Source organism: Schistocerca serialis, chromosome 2, assembly GCF_023864345.2.
Source record: "Schistocerca serialis cubense isolate TAMUIC-IGC-003099 chromosome 2, iqSchSeri2.2, whole genome shotgun sequence".
Lineage (NCBI taxonomy): Eukaryota > Metazoa > Arthropoda > Insecta > Orthoptera > Acrididae > Schistocerca > Schistocerca serialis.
The window spans coordinates 212,389,706-212,403,297 of NC_064639.1; positions in this window are offsets into that span (position 1 = coordinate 212,389,706).

A 13,592-nucleotide genomic window follows, 5' to 3' on the forward strand; every position below is an offset into this window, starting at 1 on the left:
AAATACTCGCTGCGGGGAAAAAAATGCAACACCCTCAGGGACAACGTAATTTTATTGACGAGTAATGTGAGAAGTAGGTCATCATTGTAGGAGTACCAGATAACAAATTGAGACTAAATAAAATTCACACGTCACAGTAAAGGGCGCCCAAACAGCCGCGTCAGTACACTGGCGGCAACGTGGGCCTGTGTTCTCAGATGCAGACTATCATAAACGTGACGAATGGAATCCTGCGATAGGTTAGCGGACGCATCTTACATCTTTTCTTGCAGTTTGGCTGTTGCTTATGTAGCCCCTAGAGAACGATTACCCTCCTGCTTCAGCATGTCCCATAGGTGTTCAGTTGGCTAGAAATCTGGCGATAATAAATGAAAAGCGCTAGTTCGTTTTTCTTCTACAGTATTAATTAATTGTGTTAACCGGTTTTCGGCTTGCAAGGCCATCATCAGACATTTGCTGAGTATTGTGGCCATAGAAGTTAGTTTCCAAAAGGCATGGAAAAGAAGTTACATATCTAGACTGAAGCACAAACGCACAGTAAATGACTTTGTGGTGTCACCGTCAGACACCACACTTGCTAGGTGGTAGCCTTTAAATCGGCCGCGGTCCGTTAGTATACGTCGGACCCGCGTGTCGCCACTATCAGTGATTGCAGACCGAGCGCCGCCACACGGCAGGTCTGGTCTAGAGAGACTCCCTAGCTCTCGCCCCAGTTGTACAGACGACTTTGCTAGCAATGGTTCACCGTCTACATACGCTCTCATTTGCAGAGACGCCAGTTTAGCATAGCCTTCAGCTACGTCATTTGCTACGACCTAGCAAGGCGCCATATTCTTCAAGAATGCATTCTGAACAGATAATATTTTGAATCATGTACCTATAAGAGCGACGTTCATCATTAATGGATTAAAGTTAAGTATGAAACTAATTATGTCCGCTTTCTGAATTCTCATTCCTTGTCATGTTCCAGACCTCACGTCAGTATAGTTCTTCCCTCCTCACGCCAGCCTGCGTGAGCTAAAACCCGTGCATTTCGGCCTCCAGTCGTAACACGGTGTTGGCTCTTCTGCCAACACAAAAGACTTTTTTGACAGTGTGGTGGTAATGCAATGTAAACATAAAAATCTCAGCAATAAATAAATAAAAAGGGAGTAAACAGGAAAAAACGTTAACACAAACTGGATAAGCATGCCTACATAAGTTTATGTTAATAAACAAAGCCAAAAAAAAATTAAATAAAATTAGTACTTGGCAAGGCTATTTTCTTATTTTATTGGTTTTGTTATTAATATGAACTGTTATGTAGGCATGCGTTTTCATTTTGTGTTAAAGCTTTTTTTTGTTCACTCCCTTTATATTTATTTATTGTTCAACTTTTTACATTTTACACTGCATTACTACCACACTGGCAACATGTTATTTACTGTGCGTTTGTGCTTCGATCAAGATGTGTAACTTCTTTTCCATGTCGTTTACAAACAGTGTTAACATCTTTGGCGACAATAGTCAGTAAATGTCTGATGATGGCCTTGTAACTCGAAAACTGGCTAACACAATAAATTAAATTAATACTGTAGAACAAACGGAAACAAGCGTTTTTCATTTATTATAATGTTGTGCTACCAAGAACCGACGGAAGGTTCAATTAACAAGACCTGGTGATGTTGCTCACCTGGTCATTTGTACACTAGGAAGAGTACGTTGCGTCGCAGCAGTCGTATGTGGCCGGCCGGAGTGGCCGAGCGGTTCTAGGCGCTACAGTCGGAAACCGCGCGACCGCTACGGTCGCAGGTTCGAATCCTGCCTCGGGCATGGATGTGTGTGATGTCCTTAGGTTAGTTAGGTTTAAGTAGTTCTAAGTTCTAGGGGACTGATGACCTCAGAAGTTAAGTCCTATAGTGCTCAGAGCAATTTGAACCATTTTTGAGCCGTATGTGGATGTGCATTAACTTGCTGAAAACGCTTATCACCTCCCTGTCGAAGAGATGACAGTAGCACGGGGATAACAACCTGTGTAATGCAACCGTCAAAGGTTTCATTATCCTGCAGAAAGAGCAAATGTGGCGGAGAGTTCTAACGAATGCCACTTCACATACAATAAAACTTGGAGTGGGATCTGTATGTCCACTCCCGGGTTCCCGGGTTCGATTCCCGGCGGGGTCAAGGATTTTCTCTGCCTCGTGACTGGGTATTGTGTGATGTCCTTAGGTTAGTTTGGTTTAAGTAGTTCTAAGTTCTAGGGGACTGATGACCATAGATGTTAAGTCCCATAGTGCTCAGAGCCATTTGAACCATTTTTTTTTTTTTTTGAGCTGTATGTCATGGGCCGATGCACTCAGGAATATGCAGCTCATCAGGTGTACACCGTACGCGTGTACGCCCATCGCTCGCATACAGACAGAACCTACTCTCGTCACTGAAGACGACAAAGCGCCATTTCGCTCTCTGTTGTACATTACACGTCACCAGAGTAGCCGTGCTAGCCGTGTTTGGAGCAGTGTTGTCAGTAGTAGACTGGACAGGGGCACAAGGTACCTTAATCCTGCTGTAAGCAAACGGTTCCTTTGGTCCTTGGTGTCACAGCAAACGCAATATGTACCTGAATTACCTCCCGGGGTGATGTTTCGTTCGGCCACCGCTGCTCGCGCAATGTGTCTGGGTTGACGTGCGTCTGTACTAAGGGGAACGTTAAAGAAATTGACCAAAAATGTCAATTTTCGATTTCTTTTTTATTTGTTAATTCTACTGCTGGGGAATCCTGTTGATGCCTTGGGCAGATGGAGGGGATATTTTGAAGAGTTGCACAATGTAGGTGAAAATACGATCAGTAATGTTTCAGATTTCCGTGTACAATGGGATAGGAAAGATGATGGAAATACGATCACATTTGAGGAAATGGAGAAAATGGTCAGTAGATTGCAGTGCAATAAAGCGGCTGTGGTGGATGAAATTATGTCGGAACTCGTCAAATACAGTGGAATGTCAGGTCTTAAATGGCTACACAGGATAATTGAAATGACGTGGGAGTCGGGACAGGTTCTATCAGACTGGACGAAAGCAGTAATCACACCAATATTTAAACATGGAAACAGAAAAGATTGTAACAACTACAGAGGTATCTCATTAATCAGCGTTGTGGGTAAAATCTTCTCAGGTATTGTTGAAGGGAAAGTCGGAGTATTAGCTGAAGACAAATTGTATGAAAATCAGTGTGGGTTTAGTTCTCTTAGAGGTTGTCAGGACCAGATCTTTAGCTTACGGCAAATAATGGAGAAGTGTTACGAGTGGAACAGGGAATTGTATCTATGCTTTATAGATCTAGAAAAGGCATATGACCGGGTTCCTAGGAGGAAGTTATTGTCTGTTCTGCGAGATTATGGAATAGGAGGCAAACTTTTGCAAGCAATTAAAGGTTTTTACACAGATAGTCAGGCAGCAGTTAGAGTTGACATTAAATTGAGTTTATGGTTCAGAGTAGTTTCAGGGGTAAGACAAGGCTGCAACCTGTCTCCACTGTTGCACATATTATTTATGGATCATATGCTGAAAACAATAGACTGGCTGAGTGAGATTAAAATATGTGAACACAAAATAAGCAGTCTCGCATATGCGATTCGATTGAAAGTTTGCAAAGTAATATTTCAGAGCTAGATCAGAATTGTAAGGACTATGGTATGAAGATTAGCATCTCCAAAACGAAAGTAATGTCAGTGGAAAAGAGATACAAACGGATTGAGTGCCAAATAGGAGGAACAAAGTTAGAACAGGTGGACAGTTTCAAGTACTTAGGATGCATATTCTCACAGGATGGCAACATAGTGAAAGAACTGGAGGCGAGGTGTAGCAAAGCGAATGCAGTGAGCGCTCACCAACGATCTACTCTCTTTTGCAAGAAGGAAGTCAGTACCAAGACTAAGTTATCTGTGCACCGTTCAATCTTTCGACCAATTTTGTTGTATGGGAGCGAAAGCTGGGTGGATTCAGGTTACCTTATCAAAAAGGTTGGGGTTACGGATATGAAAGGAGCTAGGAGGGTGTCCACAATGAGTAAATCAAAGAAAAACTGGGAATAAACTCTATAGATGTAGCAGTCAGGGCGAACGGGCTTAGATGGTGGGGTCATGTTACACGCATGGGAGAAGCAAGTTTACCCAAGAGACTCATGGGTTCAGCAGTAGAGGGTAGGAGGAGTCGGGGTAGACCAAGGAGAAGGTACCTGGATTCGGTTAAGAATGATTTTGAAGTAATAGGCTTAACATCAGAAGAGGTACTGAATAGGGAATCGTGGAGGAATTTTATAAGGGCGACTACGCTCCAGACTGAATGCTGAAAGGCATAATCAGTCTTAAATGATGATGATGATGATGATGATGATGATGATACAACTCATGGGTAATAAGTTCCCAAAGTTTCAATGTTGAAATCGCATCGGAAGTGCCTGAAAATTAATTAAAAGTGTGACACAGCCTCCCTGCCACGCCCACGTTTTGAAGCAGAGCTTCAATACCAGTTCAGTGAGCAACGATTCTGTGTATTACTTTCAACCAAACGTGTGCGGGATACATCTAGAAGGCCGGGATACATACTCTTCGGTTTTATAGATCATCTTTGACTCTGTTCCGTATCTTATAAACTCATTTGGAAACGATGCCCTAAAAACACATTTGCATCTGCTACAGTTGTCAGAATTTCAACTTTTGATGCAGTTATTGTATTTAATGATGGGAACGCCGGCAGGATGAAGGTATTAGAAAGAATGGGCTTCAAGATAGGAAATTTTACTCAAGACATCCTGAGAGAAATAAAAATGGCTCTGAGCATTAAGGGACTTAACTTATGAGGTCATCAGTCCCCTAGAACTTAGAACTGCTTAAACCTAACTAACCTAAGGACATCACACACATCCATGCCCGAGGCACGATTCGAACCTGCGACCGTAGCGGTCGCGCGGTTCCAAAATGAGAAAAATAGATTTACAGCGCGTCTCTGCAGCTGAAAAGTCAGTTGAAGACCTGGTAAAGGAAACAAGACAGACACAAGAAACCCGAAGAGAAGCCTTGAAGGGAAAGACGACCCAGAGTACGAATGTGGTGACTTCTGAAGAAGTAACATGAGGAAAAATGTTAAGTTCAACTTTAAATTGCATTTCCTGAAAAGTTTAAAGTTTTTGTATCTTTTCCTCAGGTCCTATGAATGCTAGAATTATGAAATTTTGTACACATATTTCTGTAATCCTAGTAAACGTTGTCTGAAGAGCAGATTCTGAAATTCTGATTGCAAGCTGAGATACGGGGCAAAGTGCTTGGAATTTTGCATGAATTTAAAATTGAACTTGTGGAATTATAATTAAAAATTATGAAAATTCTCGTACTTGACCTATTCCAAAAACCTCATGATAGGAGCTTACAATATATAAAGAGATGAAAGAGAGAATTTTTTTGTAGAAATCTCTTAAATACCTTCTGAGAAAAAGGAACATACATTATTTTTTGAAAATAAAACTTCAAACCTCATTAAAAAAAGTTGAGTATACAAATCAAAGGATTTTATATGTAAATGGGTTACTTTCATGTGAAGCGTGGTGCAAAATTTCATTCCCATATCTCCAAAACTGTGGATTTGTTGCACCTTTGAAATAGTGTGTGTTTTTCATCAACGTCCCCTCTTAAGCGGTCGTCCAGATCCCGGTCTACAAGCGTGTATGAATGCTCTACAGACCTCTGTTGAAAGTAGCGACACATCACCGATACACTGCGCCCAATATATGAAGCAATTTGCCTATACGTCCATTCTGTTTCTCGCAGGCTCACAAAGCGAACTCGTTCAAATGGCTGATGTTGTTCAATAGGAGTACGTACTCGGCGGCGTGGTATAATTGTACCCTAGAATGAATGTTGCAAATACTATTCACCTCATAACTGAGCACAGTTGTTGCCTACAGAATCAAAACAGAGGGCAGACAGGCCACATGAGCGCCCTCTCGTCGCCGATTAACGTGACAGGTGAACCACTAACACTTCAACCCCTCAGTATGCACACACAGTGTTATACCTTGGTGCTACTGAACATAGTACTTGAGGGTGTTGAATTTTTTTCTTTCCGGCAGTATATGTAAAAAATAAGAGAGGACTCCTAGTGTTACTACTACTGTGATTAATCTCCCTGAGAGAACCGTAATGACACTACTGGCCATTAAAATTGTTGCACAAAGAAGAAATGCACATGATAAAAGGGTATTCATTGGACAAACATATTATACTAGAACTGACATGTGATCACATTTTCACGCTATTTGGGTGTATAGATCCGAGAAATCAGCACCCAGAACAACCACCTCTAGCCGTAATAACGGGCACTGAGTCGAACAGAGCTTGGATGGCGTGTGCAGGTACAGCTGCCAATGCAGCTTCAACACGATACCACAGTTCATCAAGAGTAGTGACTGGCGTATTATGAGCCACGGATCATAACATATCTGAAATGTAATGTCCACTGTTCAAAGTGCCGTCAATGCGAACAAGAGGTGATCGAGACGTGTAACAAATGGCACCCCATACCATCACGACGGGTGATACGCCAGTATGACGAATACACGCTTCCGATGTGCGTTAACCGCGCTGTCGCCAACCACGGATGCGACCATCACGATGCTGTAAACAGAACCTGGATTCATCCGAAAATATGACGTTTTGGCATTCGTGCACTCAGGTTCGTAGTTGAGTACACCATCGCAGGTGCTGCTGTCTGTGATGCAGCGTCAAGGGTAACCGCAGCCATGGTCTCCGAGCTGATAGTCCATGCTGCTGCAAACGCCGTCGAACTGTTCGTGCAGATGGTTGTTGTCTTGCAAACGTCCCCATCTGTTGACTCAGGGAACGAGACGTGGCTGCACGAACCGTGCGGATAAGATGCCTGTCATCTCGACTGCTAGTGATACGAGGCCGTTGGGATCCAGCACGGTGTTCCGTATTACCCTCGTGAACCCACCGATTCCATATTCCGCTAACAGTCATAGGATCTCGACCAGCGCGATACGATAAACCGCAATCGCGGTAGTCTACAATCCGACCTTTATCAAAGTCGGAAACGTGATGGTACGCATTTCTCCTCCTTACACGAGGCATCACAACAACGTTTCACCAGGCAACGCCGGTCAACTGCTGTTTGTGTATGAGAAATCGTTTGGAAACTTTCCTCATGTCAGCACGTTGTAGGTGTTGCCACCGGCGCCAACCTTGAGTGAATGCTCTGAAAAGCAAATCATTTGCATATCACTGCATCTTCTTCCTGTCGGTTAAATTTCGCGTCTGTCACACGTCATCTTCGTGGTGTAGCAATTTTAATGGCCAATAGTGTAATTTGGCCAAATTCTTCCTTAAGAGTGCTGGCAGCTGTTGGCTGATTTTTGGGGAATTTATCTGGCACGCAATCAAAGTTGCCTTTTAAGTAAAAGATGTTTGATGGAAAGCAGGTGAGACGTTAGCAGATTAGTCGAGGAAATCCACGTGATTTTCTTTGAATGGCGGTGAAGTGGTCACACGTTCCGGCCAAGAACATTGTCAGCTCCATACGTTTATGTTGCATGTTGGGCTGACAGAACCATTTCATTTATTAAGCGGTACGATAGCGTCATTAGTACAGAGGCATCGGTTTTTTTTTTTTTTATTGACAATTTCTCAGTATGCGTCCAGGCAAATAGTCACGTCACCCTCCGCGAACTATACTAAGGCAAGGAGAAACTAAGCCTTCTTAGTCGTCGAGGGGAAGAATTCGCCAGAGCTCTGCAGGAATATGGCTGCCAGCAGATAAAACTGGGAGACAGCGTCGGTATGGTGCCAACTCGAACTAATCACATGTATGAAGATGGTATCTGTTCTTTCGGACATGTCCGAAAGAACAGATACCATCTTCATATAGTTAAGGCTAACCGGCCATTGACCTTCTTCTTCTGTGCTGGATGCACACGCATTGCCCGAACTCTTACGGGACTCGGTAAGATTTTCTGCCGCGAGTAATGAATGTAATGGGCACGGGCACTAAGAATGTAGTGTGTGGACATTAAGTTGGGAATGTGGGTCTCACGGGGAGCGTGCAAGGGATAAATACATGCAGTCGCACTATCCTCTGTGCTCTCGGTGGCTCAGATGGATACAGCGTCTGCCATGTAAGAAGGAGATCCCGGGTTCGAGTCCCGGGCGGGGCACATATTTTCAACTGTCCCCGTTGATGTATATCAACGCCTGTCGACAGCTTTGGGTCTTGATTTAATTATCATTTCATAATCACACTGTATCCATGTAACCGAGTCTGAAAAACCACACAGCAAGAAGCGTCGTCGAGATATACCATCTAACAGGAAGCCGCTCAATCCAGTTAACCTTGTCTAACCACTATCGAACTCAATATCCCACACTTTCCTCATTCTTCCCTAGGTACACCATAGCTTCTCCAATCCCCAGGCCCGAGTTCATGCCATACGGTCTCTTTGCCCAGAGTTATTCAGAGCTGTTGCTACAGTCACTCATTGTTCTTATCATCAACCATCAATGCTTTAAATTTACTGTTCATGCTGGTGTGATTCCACTCACCACGTGTGATTCACCACAGTCGCTTACACTTACATATTACCCCCGCTACAACTTACTGTTTAATATGTGTGCCTATTCACCCTTACATATAAAGGATTAGATATCTAGCAGACAGTTTTTAGAGTATTCACCATGTGGTCTGCAAAGGTGCTTCATAATGTTCCCTCGGAGAGTGCAGATTCTAGTGAGTGTGGGAAGCTTGTTATTACATTAAATGTTCTTATAAACAACCGAGTTCACTAATGAGACCAAGAAAATGTACCTCTATTTCACCAGCACGAATATCTTAAGCACTTGAACTGCATTTTCGTCATATACAGGGTGATTCTGTTAGCTAGGGACGAACTGTGGGATAAAATCCTTGAGAAGGTAAGGAGCAAGACAAAGTCATGTTACCGGCTGCTGTGGCCGAGCGATCTAGGCGCTTCAAACCGCGCTGTTGCTACGGTCGCAGGTTTGAATCCTGCCTCGGGCATGGATGTGTGTAATGTCCTTAGTTTAGTTAGGTTTAGGTAGTTCTAAGTCTAGGAGACTGATGACCTCAGCTGTTAAGTCAAACAGTGCTTAGAGCCATTTGAACCATTTGAAAGTCATGTTGAGATATGACCGGAAATACGTTACAAGGGAGGTACACCCACTTGATGGTGGTGGTAAAATACTTTTGGCAGTGAAGGTTTCAACGACTGAAAGCACACATGAGAACACACCAGGTAAGTGGAAACTTTCTGTTGGTACTAACGTTTTCGATCTCCCTCAGGAAGGAAGTAACGTTCTCCATAACGGCGGCGCGCTCACACATCGTAAGAATAAACCCGATATAAACAAACACAAACGCGATGACTGGTTCAAATGGTTCAAAACGCTCGGAGTACTATGGGACTTAACATCTGAGGTCATCAGTCCCCTAGAACGTAGAACTACTTGAACCTAACTAACCTAAGGACATCACACACATCCATACCTGAGGTAGGATTCGAACCTGCGACCGTATCGGTCGCGCGGTTCCAGACTTAAGCGCCTAGAACCGCTCGGCCAAAGTGACCGCCCGATGACTGGTCAAACGCGACGTTTGGTCAGCAGCAGTAGCACACGTACACTTGTGTTGTTACGCTCTTGGAAGTAGATTCTACTTATGTATGAGATATGTTATACTTAGTTGCTATAAATGATACTCCAAGATATTCTAATACATTAACAGCCATCAACGTTTTTCTTAATCGCACTTTAGCTACGAAGTTTTAATTTCAAAAATTGTGTACAGTCTATTTTCTGTAGAGGCTAGATGTGCTGTGATTATCACTCTTTTAATGCGCACTTCGAATGTGGCTTATGCTGCCCATTGCTCCGTAGTGAAACAAGCGCGTGGAACATCGTTAAAACGCCGAGTAACAGGTTCCTCTTACTGTTTTTCCCAAGCTTAAAAAAAAATCGGTTTTTAAGTTTTCCCAGCAACAATATTTTTCAAAGTTAAGGCCTTTTTCTTAACGTGATGGGTTGCGTAACATTGTGCGTGATTGGTCGGAGCATTGTAATTGGGTAATCTGTGAATCGCTGGTTCGAATCACCCTATGGTCTTTTTCCGATTTTCTATTCATTTCGAAATCTTCATCACATAAATAGAGAATTCATGAAATATACGTTAATTAACAAATACCTGATTAACATTTTCATGAGAAATGCACGTCTTCTTGTTTCTAATTACATATCGTATGCAAAATTTCAGCTTTCGTTTCAAACATAAAACTTAATTATCGATATTTTATTAAAGATTATTAATAAAGATTATTTAAAGTGAGAAAACATCACAAATTAAATTTTTGAGACAAATATCACACCTTTTTTTATTTGGACTATGTCCATGTTTTTTTCCACATATGTGGTCTCACACGAGCCAGAGTGATAAACGTCGTATAAACATGAAAAACAATAATTTTCACGGCATCGAGCACACCGTACAAATGGTGCTTTTTCTTTTTTTTTTTTTTTTTTTTTTTTTTTTTTTTTTTTTTTTTTTTTTTTTTTTTTTTTTGTAGTTGCTACCGTACCACGACGATCTGAACTCAATACAACTGCTCTTGTGTCAGGTTAAGGGACTTGTCATGAGAAATAACAGGACATTTTAGCTGCCATACGTACTGGAACTAATGCGTGAAGCTTTCTCACATGTTACTGCCAACCGCTGATGGGATACAGAACTGCACATCATAAAACAAGAGGAGAAAATGCGGCACTTGGATGGCTTTGTGGATTCTGTTGCTGACGCCTGATTATCAGTGTAGCAGATGGCACTTCCAGTAGTGAAACGTATTCCTCCGGTTCGGGTATGGAAGGACTTCAGAGCCGGCCATTGTGACCGAGCAGTTCTAGGCGCTTCAGTCCGGAACCGCGCTGCGCTGCTGTTGCGGTCGCAGGTTCGAATCCTGCCTCGGGCATGGATGTGTGTGATGTCCTTAGGTTAGTTAGGTTTAAGTAGTTCCAAGTCTATGGGACTGATGACCTCAGAGCTCAGAGCCATTTGAACCATTCGAAGGACTTCAGAGATTACCAGATGGTTCAAAAATGGTTCAAATGGCTCTGAGCACTATGGGACTTAATTTCTGAGGTCATCAGTCCCCTAGAACTTAGAACTACTTAAACCTAACTAACCTAAGGACATCACTCACATCCATGCCCGAGGCAGGATTCGAACCTGCGACCGTAGCAGTCGCGCGGTACCGTACTGTAGCGTCTAGAACCGCCCGGCCACTCCGGCCGGCTGATTACCAGATGAGTGACCTCAATATATTCAGTTGGTTGGATATTTAACTATACAGTGAAGTCAGTGAAGTACGTTTTTACCTCACACATACTTCACGTAGAAGTTTGGTATTTTTGTGACTCTTGTTGTTAACTACACGCAATGTTAGCTAAGATCGAGAACAAGTTATGTTTTCAGTCTGGTCTCCTAAGAAGCGCATTGCCGAAGTTTTATCACATATTATTTATTTCTGTTGAAAACTTAAATGAAGCTATATTGCTTCTCTGCTCGTCTCTTTTTACGTATGTTCAAGTCAATGTTGGTTATTTGGATCAGTTATCTGACCGGTGCTGTAAAAGGTAAATGCGCCACTAATGCTTGTATGCCGTACGCACTGCGTAAAACGTATCCTTATAATCGCATTTAACAGTGCTCACTACAGCTCGGCTGACCGCTCCACGTGAAAAGTAATCCAATGAGATTCCAGCAAGCCTAGATGAATACATGGTGTAATGTTGACCTGAGGTTTATTGTTACCAGAAGCAAACACAAAGTACAGAAGGCATTCTCACTTACGTGTCGGCGTGTGTCATGTAATGCAGCGCTGATAGAAAATGGCACGGTATACCAATCAGGAAGAGGCCGACAGGGTCTTTACATACAGACAGGCAAATGGCTATGGGCGGGTGGCAACATTACTATACCAAGGAAAGTATTCCAGCCGACAGCAACCGCATCATAAACTGTTTGCAACAATGTTTTGCTGTTCGTGGGAGACAGATTGATTTACGGACGGGTGCGCCCAGTAGGTAGCAGGCCTCGGAGGAACACGTGTAGAACACTGTAGAAAATGACTCCGATATCAGCACCAGGCAGAAGCGCCGCAGCATTGAGTACGCCAGGCGACGGTGTGGAACGTTCTCCAACGCAACTGCCGCTGTCCGTATCACTTACGACACGTGCAAACCTTTTTAACTACCGACTTCCCTTCGCGTCGAAAGTTTTATCGCTGGCTCGTCGCACAGGCCTCTTCGGAGCTGGTATTTCCGTTATACACTGTATTCACAGATAAAGCTACCTTTACAAGGAGGGCCATTATGGTCAACGTTCATAATACCCACTGTGGGTAACGGAGAGTCACAATGGTATAATGGTAACGAACCGTCAGCACTATTTCAGCCCCATTGTTTGGGCACAGACTATTGGCGAACGCCTCATGGGACCAGGCATCATTCCACAACGCCTCACAGGTGAGGTATCTCTGTACTTCCTGTGGGGACGCTGCCTCTTCTCGTGGAAGAGAGGGACGAACTCTATCTCTTTCTAATGCCTGCATTTCCAGAAATTGAGGCTTCTTGGAAAAATTCACCTTCCTGATACTTTACCGACATTTCTGACTGACGTACAAGAGTGTACCCGGGTTATGGGTAAAAAGAATTGCTGCTAGCGGCTTACAGAACACGAGGAATAGAGCATGAAGAAGACATCGCTAATGGGTAAAGTAAGTAAACTTACTACTTTCATTTGACTTAACCGTGACTTCGTAAAAGTTGCTTTTGTCGTTGCACGCCGGCCTCTATAGCCGAGCGGTTCTAGACGCTTCAGTATGGAACCACGTTACCGCTACAATCGCAGGTTCGAATCCTGTCCCGGGCATGGATGTGTGAGATGTCCTTAGGTTAGCCGGCAGGAGTGGCCGAGCGCTTATATGCGCTGCAGTCTGGAACCGCGCGACCGGTAAGGTCGCAGGTTCGAATCCTGCCTCGGGCATAGGGGTGTGTGATGTCCTTAGGTTAGTTAGGTTTAAGTAGTTCTAAGTTCTAGGGGACTGATGACCACAGCAGTTAAGTCCCATAGTGCTCAGAGCCATTTGAACCAGTTTGTCCTTAGGTTAGTTAGGTTTAAGTAGTTCTAAGTTCTAGGGGACTGATGACCTCAGATGGTAAGTCCCATAGTGCTCAGAGCCATTTTTTTGTCGTTGCACTAGTGAACGCTGTAAACGGGATCCATAACTCGCACCACCAGAGTCGTGTGGTTGACATAGAGCCGCACGTTCGATATACAAGGTGATTACAACTAAAGCTAAGCGTTAAAACCGCTACAGAAATATCACCACTGCTCAGAATGACGGCAAATTGCAACTGAATATTATCGGAGAAGGGGGAAAACGTATGGCAGAAGAAAAATAAATAGTTACAAAATGCAGCAATACACGGCAATAATTTAATAGTGGTCGACTGCAAATGACTAATCAATCATACAACAGT